The 15,324-nt window shown below is 37.5% G+C and overlaps 1 protein-coding gene across 10 annotated transcripts in view; it reads left to right on the top strand.

Moving 5' to 3' along the window:
- Positions 1-15,324, top strand: part of SEMA6D (semaphorin 6D) — a 589,434-nt gene that overhangs the window by 65,149 nt on the left and 508,961 nt on the right. The window lies entirely within an intron of this gene.

The following is a 15,324-nucleotide window of genomic DNA, read 5'->3' as shown; positions in this document are numbered from 1 at the left end:
TGCTTATAAACCATAAACCTGCTTTCTGTAGCTGAGAACATTTACAGCTTTTGTTTATTTTGACTGGCAAATGGAGGGGCAGGTAAATTTTTAATAGAAGTTGCACAAAAACTTTTCTATTTTTCTTGTCCTGCTACGTGTGTTTAACAGTACAGATTGGTGCTTTTCAATTTGAAGAGTGGCAGACTATAATATTGTACTCCATGATGTGAAACAACTTCAAGGTCTTTGCTCTTTAAAACATTTATTTTAAAAGTCCAGTGGCACAGAACATAAGTTTTCAGTCTCTTGAGCACTCTGAACCCAGTCTTCGTTCTTTGTTTTTCATCAGAGTTGTTGCTATATCAAACCAGTGAGAACTCAATGAGATGTGATAATAAATTGTTGATAAAGTCACTGAGAGTGGAAAATGCCAGATTATTTGATTTCTTGCAGTCCATTTTACATTAGAAGTGTCATTTGAAGGTCTGAAGGAATATTTTTTTTCCCACAAGGTGTTCATGTTCTGCTTGTTTCCTGTGTGATACCTATTTGTTTTTTGTAGTCTATTTGCATTTGCGATGGAAGAGGCACTTTCCCTACGCCAGAGTCAATCTGTGATTATTCTAATGGTGCCACTGGCACTCTGCCGGCATTAAACTTACACGTAGGAAGAGTACAAAACTGTCTGTTCTGATAAGTACGGTGGACAATCTTGTTCTTGAAGAATTTCAGGTTTGTTTGTTTGTTTTTTTTTTTTTTGCTTTGTAACAGTCATTGGTTTTGAAAGTCTTTTTGGGCTCATGCTTATTTATTGTAGTTAAAAGCAAGATAACAATGCAGAATGTATCTTCTCTGCATGCTCTCCTGTGCCACTGCAGCATTTGTACTGATTTAGATCCCTTAGGAGCATAGACATGGGATACTCATCAAGCAGATTTACCTTAAGGTGCATACTGGCATTTCCCAAAGTGGTTTATGTCCGTTCTTGTGGAATAGGAGAGATGCTGATCAGCTGCATAGTAAGATACAGTCACAGCTTAATCACTTAATCTTATGCTTTCTCAGGGGATTGTGAGTTCTATTGCTGAGTGTCAGTGCTTTTTCTACTCTTGACAGAGAAATCAGTATCCTGATTCTGCCAGTCTTAAGGTTGCTTTTTGTTTCTTAAGTTCTGTTCAGAGCAGAATTTTGCACACATTACACAGCTGTAGATTCTTAAGAGGTTTTGATGCTCTATTTTTTTCCCTCAAGCTTGCCCTTCACCTACTTTATATGTTATCTTCTCTGAGGACAGAGTGAACTTTCTACTGCTAAGCGTGTTATCTGCACAAATGATCTATCTGTAGATTTCTGATGAAAAGTCAAATGACAATATGTCAGTTTCTGAGTCCTGGAGAAATTATTCCACGTTACCCTGGCAGTGCTAATGGTTTACAATGCTCTTGGCCTGTAATGGGCTGTTTGCCTTAAACAGCTTTGACAGTTTTGCTGAACTTAACATGTACTCAGCTAAGAGATGATCTTTCTTCGCTACATTACTTGCCATTTGAATAGGTCACATTTTGATGAGATGTGTTTGTTCTGCTGACTGTGAAACCACTGTATAAATTTTTCTTTATGCTTTCATATTTCTTGAAAGATTCAATGTATTACTCTGAGAGCAAATATCTAATTATTTGCCTCTGAAAGCCATGTAAGAAAACTTCTCTATATTTTTGAAGTTCCTTGGGGACATCTGCCATGGCAAGCTGGCACCCAGAATGAAAAATGGGAAGTGATTTCATTCCATCGTCTTGTTGAATGAGAGTCTAGCTCTGTGAAAAGAGAAAATAGTGGAGGCAGAGTGCCTTGAAGGGAGGCCTTCTGTTAAGGTTATGTTATTCTGGCTGAGAAAGTAAAGATCTAGTTGAGGCCAGCTAAATCATGGTGTGGATTTTACCTAATGTCTTTAATTTTAACATCTGGATCCCTGAATAGAGATACATTGTTTTGCTTTGCATAAATATATGGTTAGGAACTGATACTGTGAAGAAAACTTTCTCTAGTGGTGGATATTAGGCTGACTTTTCAAGTGCAGAAGATTTTAAGTTTCTCTTGGAGCTACGGCAAAGTAGTCTGAAGCTGTCCTAACAACCCTGAGCTCCAGAGTGTTTCAATTTCTGTTTGCCATTTTGAAGGTTATCTTAACTGGATACCACCATGCTGTGAATTTGTATGAACAGGAGTAGCACAGCTTGAGCATTCTGCACAAGTAAAGGTGTAATGGAATACTTTAACACTCAAGGAAAGGTTAATGAACAAGGTAATAAAGAATTCTACAACAAATATATGGAAACTGCTGCCTGAGTTGCTAGCTGAGTTCATGAATAGATCTGCCTTCATCTGTCCTCCAGTTGGCAAAACCACTTAGGAATCACAGTTCTTTGTTTTTGAAATGCATGTAAAACTGATATCCAGACTCTTTTATATGCAAGCAAAGCAGCTGAGCATATCAGCCCCATTGTCTGAGCATCTAAACAAGACCCATAAAGCAGCTTATGAATATGAAGCTAACTCTATTCCACCTCTCAGTTGGATCTGAGAGGAGATTGTCTGAAACTGGGCCTTCTGCCATCAGTGCTCATGTCTGAAAAATGCTAACAGGCATTCTGGTTATTGTTTGTAATTCATGCCCTTATGCCATGAGTTTGGTGTCAGGTGGAAACCTCCATACTTCTGGCGGAAACCAGATCTGTCCTGTCTTAGCAGAATTCTATGACAATGCCCTAAGAGCTGATAAGGAATTAAGGATAAATTTTGCTAACTTCTTCCCAAACTTTCATTTTATTTCTGAAATATACTGGATGGGTTTAAATGCAATAATGAAATACTGTTGCTGGAATTGGAGTGGAAGTATCGTGCACTTTTTCACGTGGCTCCTGGATAGGTTTAATTCTACACACACAGAGGAGGAATTGGGAGCGCTTGAGAGAAACCAGAAAAACTGGAAAAGAGTGAGGTTTTGTTTTGTTTTGTTTTTTAATTTTTTTAGGTGAATAAAACACCTTCCTTTCCACTTCTATGACATCCCTAATGGTCTGATATTTACTGTACCAAGCAGATAATCTCTATGAGCTGATGAGTGAATTTCTTTATATGCATTTCCATTCACAGTTCTACATCTGTGTCAGCTTTGGTATGTACCTAGTTTTGACAGTGCCAGGTTATGTTCTCTGCTCTGTTGGGATGTTTTACTCCATATCTGTTTGGTATTTCAGTAGTTGTCAAGAATATCTGTAACATTGGTGAGAGGCCATTTGGTTTTTTCTTGATAAATAATTAAAGAAGAGTACTTAAAGTACTGTTATTTTGCTTTTGCCTCATTGAATTATATGGAGAGGACTTTAAACGTAACAAGCATTATTCATGGATGACTCAGCTGGATTTATTATTCATTTGAATTTTCACATTGTCCAGCATGAGAATGAATGAATGAAAATCAGGGGGTTGGAGCTTCATGATCCTTGAGGTCCCTTCCAACCCAGGCCATTCTGTGATTCTGTGAAATATTTCCATTCTGAAAATGACTGGTGCCATTCATGTGTTTGTTTTAATTTCTTCTTTTTCTGACACTGCTCAATGTTCTTTTATAACAAAGCTGTCCCACAGCTTGCTTTTTCACGTCTCAGATCAGGGAAAGGTGAGACGTTCAATGAAGAAATAATACATTTATTTATTTTTCAGTTTACTGAGTTATCTACCATCATCTCTAGGAGCATTAAATTTCAGTAAGTGAAAAAGGTTGCAAAGAATATTGAGCATAGTAGGGAAAATGTTAGAGCAAAGCAGTCTTAAAATCACATGTACCACAGCTAATAGGATGCCCTTGGAAGTGTTCTACAAAAGGGCTGTTTTAAGTTCAGTCCAGGTGTGCTACCACAAGTCATGCTGACTGTGGAGCATTGGCCTATGTAAGCTCTGCAGGCAAATGCTCAAAGTGCAAGGTCAAGCTATAGTTACCTACTGCAGTGATTTGCAGCTACATCCATTGATTTCCTGGTGCACAAATGAGAGATGACATCAGATGAGCTTTGTGCTAGACTTGATTAAATTGGATGCTGCACCAGACAGAAAGGATTACAATGATGTTACAGGTTCTAAGAAAACATGTAGCACAGCTGTACCTCTGTCAGCTGAACCTGACAAAATTGCTTTGTGAGAAAAATCTCTCGTCTGGTGTACTTTGTTTACACCAAGCTTATGGTTGTTTAAAATATGATTTTGTTGCTGCATGTATTTAGATAGAACAGTGTGACTGACAGGATCTTTGAGATTTCAGATCTTACATTGATACGTCTTATTACATGTGTGCAGTACACCAAGGGCGCGTTCCTTTCTAGGTGCTGTAAACCAGCTACAGTACATGAATCTCTGCGTGTAATATGATAGCTTTTTATTTGTGTTGGAAGTAATGATTGCGTTATGTATTTCTGGCCCAAAGAGAAATCGCATGACTTCAGGCAACAGAAATTAACAGTATGAAACATTATTGTTTGTGATGTTGTTGATGTTTTAATTGCTGATCATTAATCTGTGTTCTTCAGCTCTATTGTTGGTGGAATTATAATTAGTCCGGTGTGTTTTGCTGAAATGTAGAAAACAATCAGTCTGCCACTAATGATAGGGCACGTGGGACTCTGGAACTGAGCATCAAGTCAGTGCTTTTGTTCCACCGTGCAGATTTTATTAATACTGATATTTCTGGAGAAAATCGTACTTGTCAGGAAAAATATAACTAAGCATAACTAAAACTAAAGAAATCTTAATAGAAGTTAAAAACAAAGGAAACATTGCATGTTTTGTTTATTTCCAATTAAATACAGTAATTACATCCTTATGAAGTTAGTATCATGGTACAGTGGGAGAAGTTGGACATATATTTCTGGAAATGTAAATAATGTCATTATAATTAATTATAAACATGACCTTCACTCTCTTGTGTATATGTGTGTGTCCAGTTAATTAGAAGCATGTTCCATTTGTTGTTAATTTTTCTTATTCAGAAAAGATCAGATTCATCATGAATTGACTCGTGATAATATCTGAGCACACGTGCTTTCATGAAATTTAAAAACTGTATATATGTTTCACAATTACATACATTGTAGATCCAAATCCAGCTCTGCTCACGGGCCAAACTTCTTATAAGCTGGAATAATTTCTGTTCCTTTTTCAGGCATTTATGTCAGAAAAATTGATGACTTGTAATACCAGTCAAAAACAAAACAACCCTGTCATATATCACATTATCACATTCCCTTGCCTAAATGCAGAAGTTGTTAAGAATTGCACACTCGTTGGACTCTTGTACAACTTGTACAATATGTCAGATTTTTCACTAGAGCAAGTTTGTAAGGGTCATAAACCAGCTTTTACCATTTGGTCTTGCTTGCAGTAGTGGGGCTTTTCCTGTGTGGGGAAGGTGATTTGAGGTATCGTGCCCAAGGAATGGCTGTAAATTTCCTATAACAGAGTTGATAGAAATCCTGGTACCATATTTCCTTTTCTGTCACTTTAGCTGAAATCACCTGGAAACAAGTTTTAAATAAACCAAAAAGAGCCCTTCAGGAACTGTCTCATGAGCGTCCCACCAAGGGTTTTGCACGCTATAACTACATTAACTTTGACTGAATTTAGGTCATACTGACACATTCCAGTTTTAAAGCATCTATAATCTGATCCCTCCCTGAGGTACTGCCAAATACTACAAAAGTGAGGGCTGAATCATCCTCTAATGAGGTAGGGCCTGGTTCTCATTTGCCATAAATCAACCTGTAAATAATTTATGCTTGCTAAGAATCTGTAACCTTCTGTTTAAAGAATAAACTTATTTCCCAGTTAACAGTGATCTGTGAAACTCCATGAACCGACTTATTCCCCTGAAGTCTGTATTCAGGTATAGCACAGAAGTGAATGCATGTTTATTCAGAAACTATTTGGTGCAAGTCTAAAACCAGGTGTTGTTTCCACAGTAATCTCTAAAATCAATGATGACATTCCAGTTGCCAGCAGACAGCTGAATGTCAAGCTCTTAATGACTGAATTTTCAATAAGGCTCCATTTCAGCTCGGTTTCAAATGCAATGGTATAACAAAATTACAGAAGTTTCATGACTGAATGGAGTACAGTTCTCATTATAGCAGCAGTGCTGGGAGACATTTTGCATTTAATATCATTTCACTTTGACCATCATTCTAATTGTGCTAACGTTAATGTATGGTACCTAAACTAATTTTAATATCAGTTTAAGAAATAGATGTTTTAAAATCTGGAATGCACTTTTACAACATAATTTAACTGCCAAGCTCTGAGGCATGATTACTACCTGATTCTAAATTACCTTGTTGTAACATAGTCTACAGGTCTTTTCCACCCTTGGTGATTCTACATGGGTTGCTCCAAAAGTAATGCCTCCTACTTATTTCCATGGAAACTAAAATAACTACAAAAAGCACAATAATGATATTTCATGTAGCAAATTCTCAGCTACAAAACACTGGTTTTCAACATAGTCACCACCATTAACTATGCATTTTCTCCAGTGATCAACAAGAGTTTTCATGCTCTGCTCATTAAAATCTGCATCACTTCATGGTCTCCATCAGTTTTCAACAAGCATTGACAGATGTCAATGGGTATCATTTTCTTCACATGGAGGAATTCAATACTACATCTTTGCTTCAGGTGCGCTTCCATGTCAGATTTCAATTTACCGGACCAACTCTTTTCTGCTGTGTCCCATAGCAACAAAATGTAATGGAATATTGGTGGAAAGATTCAGTCTGCTGCCATACCACCAACATCTGCCTCTGACATGATAAACTAACATTGTAAAATAAGGAAGCATTACTTTTGAGCAGCCTTCATAAATGTCAGCATCTGTATGACTAGTGGAACATGCCTGACTTTTAAACCTGGCCTAAATCAAGAAAACCCTATGCAAAACTCCTATAGAATATAAATACACTTTAGAAAACAACACTTATCTTGGCTTTTCTCTTTTGCCAAGCAATGAAATGTTTATAGCTGGCAGCAAGATGTGATGAATGTGAAACTAGTGGGTATTTCATAAGATCTTCAGAAGAAAGAGAGAAAAGTCCTGCTACTTAAGAACCAGTTGTGTGATGAGTTTTTGTAATGCTGACAGTCCAGCAAAACTCCCTATATGGGAAATGGGTAATCACAGCCTGAACCTCTGATTAATCAGCTGAGGCAGGTGTCGGGTCCGCTGTGGGAGCACAGGTGAGAGTAATACAGCTGTGCTCCTGGAAGGGGTCTCTTCTAGACCTCATTTAAGGGCTGACCACCACTGAGGCAGCATCTCTTAGAGATTGCTCCCCGGTGGAGATTGCCTCAGCATTTCCCAGCAAAGACATCCATATTGGTGAGTTTTCCCTCATAAATAACCTTTTGAATATCTTTTACCATCTTTGTGTCTTTTCACTCTCCCAGAAGGCATTTTGTTACAGCCAAAGGATTTTGCATGGAAATTTGTCCAGCCTTTTTCTGATGTGTTCTGGTTCAAGGTGCCAAGCGTGTGGGAAAAGTATTGGCTACTCTGTGGAGTGTTTATTAAAACCTGCCTTCAGTTGGTATAAATCCTTCTGAACTCTAAAGCAGATTGATGCTGGATAGCTCTTGAAATGGAGAATTAATGTTGAATAAGCCTTGGCAGTTGCATGACTTCTGCTGGTATTGTCAAGACAGCACCCATCTCATTGTTTCATTCAGTGTTAGTATGCTGATTATACAGGTCCTGCTGAATGTCTGTGCAACCCAGTCTGTCTTTCCTTCATTGTTGAGTACATCTGTTGCATTTGTGTGAGATTACCCAGGTCCCTGAGCAATGAACAGTGGCATTTCTTGGCAGAATTTGCCATTACTTGTAATAGGATGCACTACAAAGCGTTGTGCCACACTGCACCCAACTGTGCTCTAAATCGGTATAAGTCCTTTCACTTTTATTTCTTTACTTTTTTTTTTTTTTTTTTTTTTTTTTTTTTTTTTTTACACCTTATCTTGGAAGCATTAAATGCAAAAATGCAAACAGCCTTTTGGCTCGCCTGTCTTCCTGAAGGTGAAAGTATAACAATTCTGGTGCCAAAATGGCTAAATAATCGGAAAGATCCCTGAATGGGGAAAGAGTGGGAGGATAAACAGAAAAATGAGCAAAGGAAAAGAGGAAAGTAGAGCTCCGAAGAGAAAATATTTCTTAATTACTCTATGAACTTTCTCTTGCAAGTCTTGGATTTCATCCTAATTAAAGTAATTGGCATGTAGCAGTACGGTATAGATGGAATTCAGATACATTCTGTACTGGGCAAAGACTGCTTAAATTTACATTTGCTAGTTAATTTCAAAAGAGGCTTGTTTTCATTTTTTTATTCGTTGTTTGCAAAAGGAAAAGTGGGATTAAATGGCTGCTAAGATGGAGGGGACATGGAAATGCAGATCTGTGTACACTTCTTTAAACATAACTTCTTGCCACTTATGTTCACCTTGTATTCAAAAGGAGTGTGAGCTTCTGCAGAAATGTCCCTATCAAATCCTCAGAATATTTTATAGATTATGTATTTAAGGGAGATTCTTTATGATTTAGAAGCAGACAGGAGCTGTAGTCATCAGGAACTAAATACTTCTAAAATTACTGGTGTGATGCTGGATGAAAGACTGACCTCTTCCTCTGCTCTTCTTTCTACTCATGGAATTCTCATCAACTTTTGGGTTTGTAAGGTGAAAGCACTGTGAAGGGAAGTGGGTTTACAAGAGAGAAGTTAGCTTCCAGTTCTGGAGAAAAAGGAGCATGTGGTAGCTATTGTGAAGACCTTAGAGCATATGGCTTAATCAAATGGATCATGGAGGCCAAGTACTTTCTCACTGGTTCCCTATAGATGATCATTTCTCTTAAGTCTGATCTGGGTCTGGAGACTCTGTTCATGCATCATTTGATTATTTTTTTTTATTTTTATTTTTTTTTTGAGAAAAGCCAAAATTAGTTTAGCGTAGTTCAAAACAATGTTGGCTACCAGTTCCACTAGAGAAGCCACAAAAAACTAAATGATTTGACTGATGTTGATCCACATCCCATAAAGAACAGCTCCATAAGCTGTTGAAACATCTGAAGGGAATGTGTACAAGAATGAAATCAGAGTTTATCAGATGGACCCTGATTCCAAGTGGGGTCTTTGAGACAGGGCAGCAAGTCTTCATATGCTGATTCCAGGTTTAGAACTATAAAGATTGAACAAATCTCACTGATTTCAAAATGAACTGACTTCTATCCACAACTGAGTATCGGAACAGTCCTGTAAAGATGGATTATGAAGAAGAGAGATTAGCCTTAGAAATTTGTTTCCATATCTGTAAAGCTGGAATAGTAATAGGTACTGTCTTCATTCTTTCTGTGGGGAAAAAAAGTTCAGCTTCTTGAGGCCATAGGGTCAGAATTATCTCTCAGGAACAGAAGTTTCTCTTCACAATAGAAGAAAAAAAAAATGAGGACTTATAAGAATAAATGGAATTCTTATTCAGAATGCCACGTACAGTCTCAGGACTTATAGTTCCCTAATTCTCTTGTTCACAGTCTGAGGATCACAGTGAGTGAGACACACAGAGACCATTAGGAAGGATGGAAAGCCTTGACTTTCCCCGAGAGGAGAAAAAGATCAGTTCTCCTGACTACTTTAGCTGTTAGTGTGTTCCAATGACATGTGCAAATAGCACACAATCGGTGGTGTGTCAGAGTATGCAAAAATTGCTCTGTGGTAATAGCTTCAGTGTCTTGCAGGTATTTGGGTGGATGTCATTGAAATGCCACTGATGAATGGGCTGCAGTGGCTTTGGGTCTGTGTTATGCAATGTGGTTTTGAGGTTTGAATTTTCTTTATTTACCAGTGAAAGAGCTCTGAGCCTCAAAAAGTGGCTGTTGTTCAGTACATCGTTGTTCAGGGCTGTCTGTGTTCTGGTAACAAGTGTCTGTTGACTGAAATGCATTGGTATTTCTGTCTATGCTGGTGCGGCACTTCAGTCCCACAAGTTATCTCTGAGTGAATTCTGCAGTCTGACTTGAAGAAGGATAAGTATGCTGTTATTTGAAAAGGAAGGTGTTAGAAGGCTTTCCCATGCCCTCAGTATTTTTTGATTTGTTTTCAGTTCCTGTGGCAAAGTTTTAATAATCTAGGGGCAAAAAGTTTTAGGTCATCTCTCCTGACATGTTAAACAGAAAAATTATGATCAGAAACACCGGTGAGTTTTCTGGTAAAAGAGGATTGTTATTTCACAGATGACAATATCCCTTCCTTTCCTCTTTCATAGAGGAAACTAGAGCTGGAAGGACACATTGAATTCTTTGAAATGACAAAGAATTTAAATGTGGTTATGCTATTTCATTTCATCACATCACCTGAACAAAGGGTGAAATCCAAGGAACTGCACCACTGTCTTCTTCCCTTGTTAGCCCTTCTATCTATGCAAGCAAACTTTAGATTTCTCTTCTTCCAGTGAGTCTTTCTCAGTCTCTCTTTCTCTGAACCTGCTGCAAGGCCGAGGGTGGGGGGTCATAAGAAAGGAGTGAAGCTACAGTACAAGTTTATCAGCGTAGAACCGCAGGATCACAAAGACTGGAAAAGTTCTCTAAGATTATCTAGTACAGCTATCAACCCGTCACCACCATGGCAACTAAACCACATCCCAATTGCCACATCCTCACACTTCTTGAAACCTCCACAGATGGTGACCCCACCACCTTCCTGGGAAATTTATCCTGATGTCCAACCTGAATCACCCCTGGTGCAAAGTAAGGCCATTGCCTCTCATCCTGCTGCTAATTTCCTGGGTGAAGAGACTGACCCCAGCTCGCTACAACCTCCCTTCAGACTGGAGGTTTAGTTATTTCATATTCACATTTAGGTTTTATGTTTCCTATATTTAGGTTTAGTTATTTCATATGTCCTACTATTGGAGATGTAGGTAAGCCTAAACTTAATGTGAATCAGTGGGACAAAAGACTCAGGTGTATTTTTTAAGGTTTTTTTCTGGGACAGAACTGTATATGTAACTGAAGTTTTTCTTCTGGTCATGCTGCACATATTTCTGTAATTGCCTGAAAGGCCTCCTGTGTGAAGATTGTTATTTTAAGAAGCTTAAACTGAGTTAGATGGAAGTAACTCAAATGCTCCATGATACTTAGAGAGAGTGGTTACTGACTCATTCATGATGTTACTGCTGAGTTCTTCTGCTTGTGCATCTGAAGGTTTAAGCAAAGCCATGCTGTTTAAAAGACACAAATTCTTATTATGTGCAAAGTGACTATACAGAGTTTTGTAGGGTTTTTTTTTTATTTTCTTTTTTAAGTATGCTGTCTTTATGGCACTTAGAACGAGTTCTGAATACGAGCAGGAAAATTGGAGATGAGCAAATAGTGCTCTCTGTGCTTTGAGCTGCATTTCCTGTCATCCTTTTGCATGTCTGACAGATCTGATATTTTATGGGGGAAAAGTCATAATTTTTTTTTTAGGTTAGGAAAATAAGTCCAATGAATCCTACTAAAAGGCAGTCTCATGCTGTTGTCATTAATGGCCTCCCCTGAGAAACTGGCAAATTGATAAATTAAGCTTTCCGCCTGTGACAGCCTTTCATACACTCAAAATGTAGTCCTACTTTAGTCTTCAGCAGCATTAAATCAATCTACTATAGAAATACTTTTGCCTTACTGCCTAGATATAAAATAGGTCTAGAAACCTGGTGCATTAGTTCAAGCTGTGAGTCAATCTTTTGGAAATCAGAAGTGACTTACATTTTGTATTTATTGCGATGCATCCCTAATTGAGATATCTATACTGCTTCAAGGCTCTGTTCTTGAAAACCAATTAATATACACCACACTGGAACACAGTCTTTTTATTAAGAGTCAATTAAGGAAGATATAATGAGGCCAAACTAGGTGAAGCTTTTAGTGTGTTGTGTATAGTAGATCTTGAAAGATAGATGCAAAGTTAAATTTGATTTTGAAGTTGCTTTCATCTAGTAGTGAGAAAAATTCTATATGTGCCTGTTCTAATAAGGAGTTAATAATAAATCTAATCAAGCTGAAACATCCTTCTGTAAGGTTTGGATTTTAGTTATGTCCCTTGTGAATACGGTAAAGTGATATTTTTCTTTCAAACTTTTTTTTAAGACTGATAGTTTTTTTTTTTTTTTTCATTGACTGTTACTGGATGCTACTAAACTTTTTTTGTGTTATCTTGGATGTTAATTTAGCCAAATTGTCTTTGTAAATGCCTAGAGATAATACAGTTTCTTAGTACTGAAGTGCTATGTTGCTTTAAAAATGCAGAGAATTAAACTTTGAAGACCTATGGCATTGCTTATTATTATGTTTTGTAATATCTGCAGAGTCGAGGTGATCCTACAGAACTAAAAATCTGTTTTGTGTGAGGATAACAGCAACAGCCAGTACTGGCTTGTCCTTGTAGACTAGGAAAAGTTGTTAAATTTGGCTAATTTTTATTTTTTTTAATTAAAAAAAAAAAAAAGATGTTTGAGACAGCTTTTAAGTTGAAGGTTATGCAATTGCTTATGATGTCATTGAAGATTTTAGACAAAACTTGGCTGAAAAAAGAACAGGTTTATATATTATAATCTGTTTTACAGTGTATATGTTATCAGTGCAAGCTGTAGTTAAGTAGAATAAGAAAGATGATGAGAAACTTCAAAAATGAAAAGTGTGTAAGGAATATTACATAGGTCATTCTTGAAGAAAAGATTCTTAAATTATATAATTGTTGTGGACTCAATGAATCTGACAGTGTCTTTTTTTATAAATAAGGGGCTCATTTGTTCAGCTCTTTAAATGCTGTTTTTCCTATTTATAAAGGAAAATAACTTAGTGTCAAATTTTAAAAGATAAATGTGATTCTTCTTTTGGAATTGAGTGAGAATATTTGTTCCCTACTGCTGTTGCTAAGTGCTATTATTTTCCATAACCAAATCTAAAGAAATTGCCAGAATGGCTTAGTTTTTATTGATAAATACAGTACATGAAAATAGTAACTCATCACCAGAATAAGACTGTGACAAGTGGTATTGCCAGAGAAACTGAAGTATTCAGATAAATCATTTATTTTACTATGCATGTGGTTCTCAGAATCTGTCTTAGCTAAGATTTGGCCCTCATTACTAGTGTAGAATGACAATTTTAGTCACATACTGAAATATGTGCAGCATCCAGATGCCAACAAGAAAGCATGGAAAAACAGCCACATTCTAGCCCCCAAGTCTTCATAGCTTAATTGCTGGCATATTTCAGTAACTGGAAACAGGATCTTAAATCTTGTCACTAAATAAACTTCCAGTTCTTGAGAATGACCATTCATTTATTGGATTTAGCTAGACTAAATCTCTCTTTGTCCAAAAGAGAAGTCATTGGGCCCTTGTCCAGCAAGACATTAATTAAACACAAATGACTGATTCTAATCACAACCTTAAGTGTTTTGTTTGGCTGGGAGATCTACTGATTGCTTTTTGGCACTGATCTCATTCTTAATAAGTTAGTCAAGAAATTATAAGCTTTAGTTCACTTCCTTGTTCAGAGAACAATACCACGTATATGGTTCTGCTGATAGAATGTGAGCCTCAATAAGACCTTTTTAGTACTGAAGGAAACATTTCTGTACATGATTTCTGTTGGTTAGTGCTTGGTGCAAAGATCCTTTTGGTCCCAGCAGCTTGGCCTGACCCCAGCCATCATCCCACCAAGAACAGGATATAGTCATTTAGAGTTCTTATTTTCAAATTCAGTGCAGCAATTACTCTTTTCCTTTGAGGCTTCCTGTAGACTATGGACCAGTTCTTATCAAGCTTCAGCTGTTGATTGATAACTGAGGCCAGGAAGTTATTCTGAGGCAATGAATGGCTCCTTAAAGATGAAATAATAATAGCAAATGTGGACTGTGTTCTCTAAGAGAGAATGCTATCCCACCTCAGTCATGTTCCTGATTGGTTTGGGGGGACACATAGTGGTGAGTTACCTCAGCTCACACAGAGATCTTCAGAGTGATAGGGAGCCATCTCTTAAGTTACAGGAGGTGCCATGTGGCCTTTCAAAGCTCATCATGAAGTTGGAATAGCAGGTTTCTTCCATCCCCTGAGCTCCAGTCATCTTTTACCCTGATCATCATTGTCATAATGTCTCCTTCAGTGACTGTAGAAGACATGAAGTAGTTGCTATACACGTGAAAGTCTGCTTGACTTCCTTTTCTGATGTTTCCTGTTTGCCTTCCTTTTGAACAGCTTTACTTAATTATCTAAGTTACCCATGTGAATCAGATTGGAGAATTTGAGGATCTTTCTGTATGGTAGAATGTCCACCTTTGTTTTCCAATTGGAACAGTTTTTCTCGAAGAAACATTTAAAAAAATCTTGGTCCACCTCATGGGTCTTATTTTCAAGAATTCAGCTAAATACAAGGAATAACACTGAGTTTACACTATATTTTTTTTCCTTCCTTTCATCCCTTGTGAAGCAGAGTGTTGGGGTTCCTCAGCTGCTGTGAGCGTGTTGCCCCTTTGTTACCTGCTCTGCAGCCTAGCATTGCTTTCTGCACAAGATGCATGAAAGGAAGCTATTGGTAGTGATGATTACTCACAGCAGACAGAGTGCAGGACCCTTGTTATAAAGGCAGAGACAAATTGAAGGATTCGTTTTTCCTTGCAGTGTACCTTGCTGAAGAAAGGAGTAAAAAGCTCTTTAGGTCTTATTATGTTTTGGATCATGGTATAGAAAAAGTACTACAAGAAATGTAAAGAATATCTTGCATTGGCAGGACATTAGAATGCTGCGTGTGTGACTGAATGCATCTTTGCTAGTTGAGAGAATCAAACACAATGTTGTCCTCAAGTTTGATTACGAGAAACTGATTTAACACTGTATTTATTTTTTTCTGTTAGAAATGCACCTCTTGACAGAAATGACTTGTGGCAGTTTTAAGGTTGAGCAAGAAATGAAGATTGTTTTTGAACTGTGAAACCCTTATATCAATTAAAAGGCAGGAGATATGAGAGATGGATCCCAGAGTAGATTTAGAAATTCTGAAATCACCAACCTCTACTGCAGATTTCCTAATGAGACTCTTTTCTGTTTAGATAGGAAGGATAGTTCCATTAGATTGCTTTCCAACCTGAGTTATCATATGAACCCCATTTTTAGTCTGTATTCATGGTGAAGAATGTTCTTGGCTATGGATGCATTCAAGGCCAGGCTGGATGTGCCTCTGGGCAGCTTGGTCTAGTGGTTGGTGACCCTGCT

This window comes from Excalfactoria chinensis, chromosome 10 (assembly GCF_039878825.1).
Source record: "Excalfactoria chinensis isolate bCotChi1 chromosome 10, bCotChi1.hap2, whole genome shotgun sequence".
In the NCBI taxonomy this organism is placed as follows: Eukaryota; Metazoa; Chordata; class Aves; order Galliformes; family Phasianidae; genus Excalfactoria; species Excalfactoria chinensis.
Note: the sequence above shows the minus strand (reverse complement) of the source record. Positions and strands in the feature narration are given on the sequence as shown.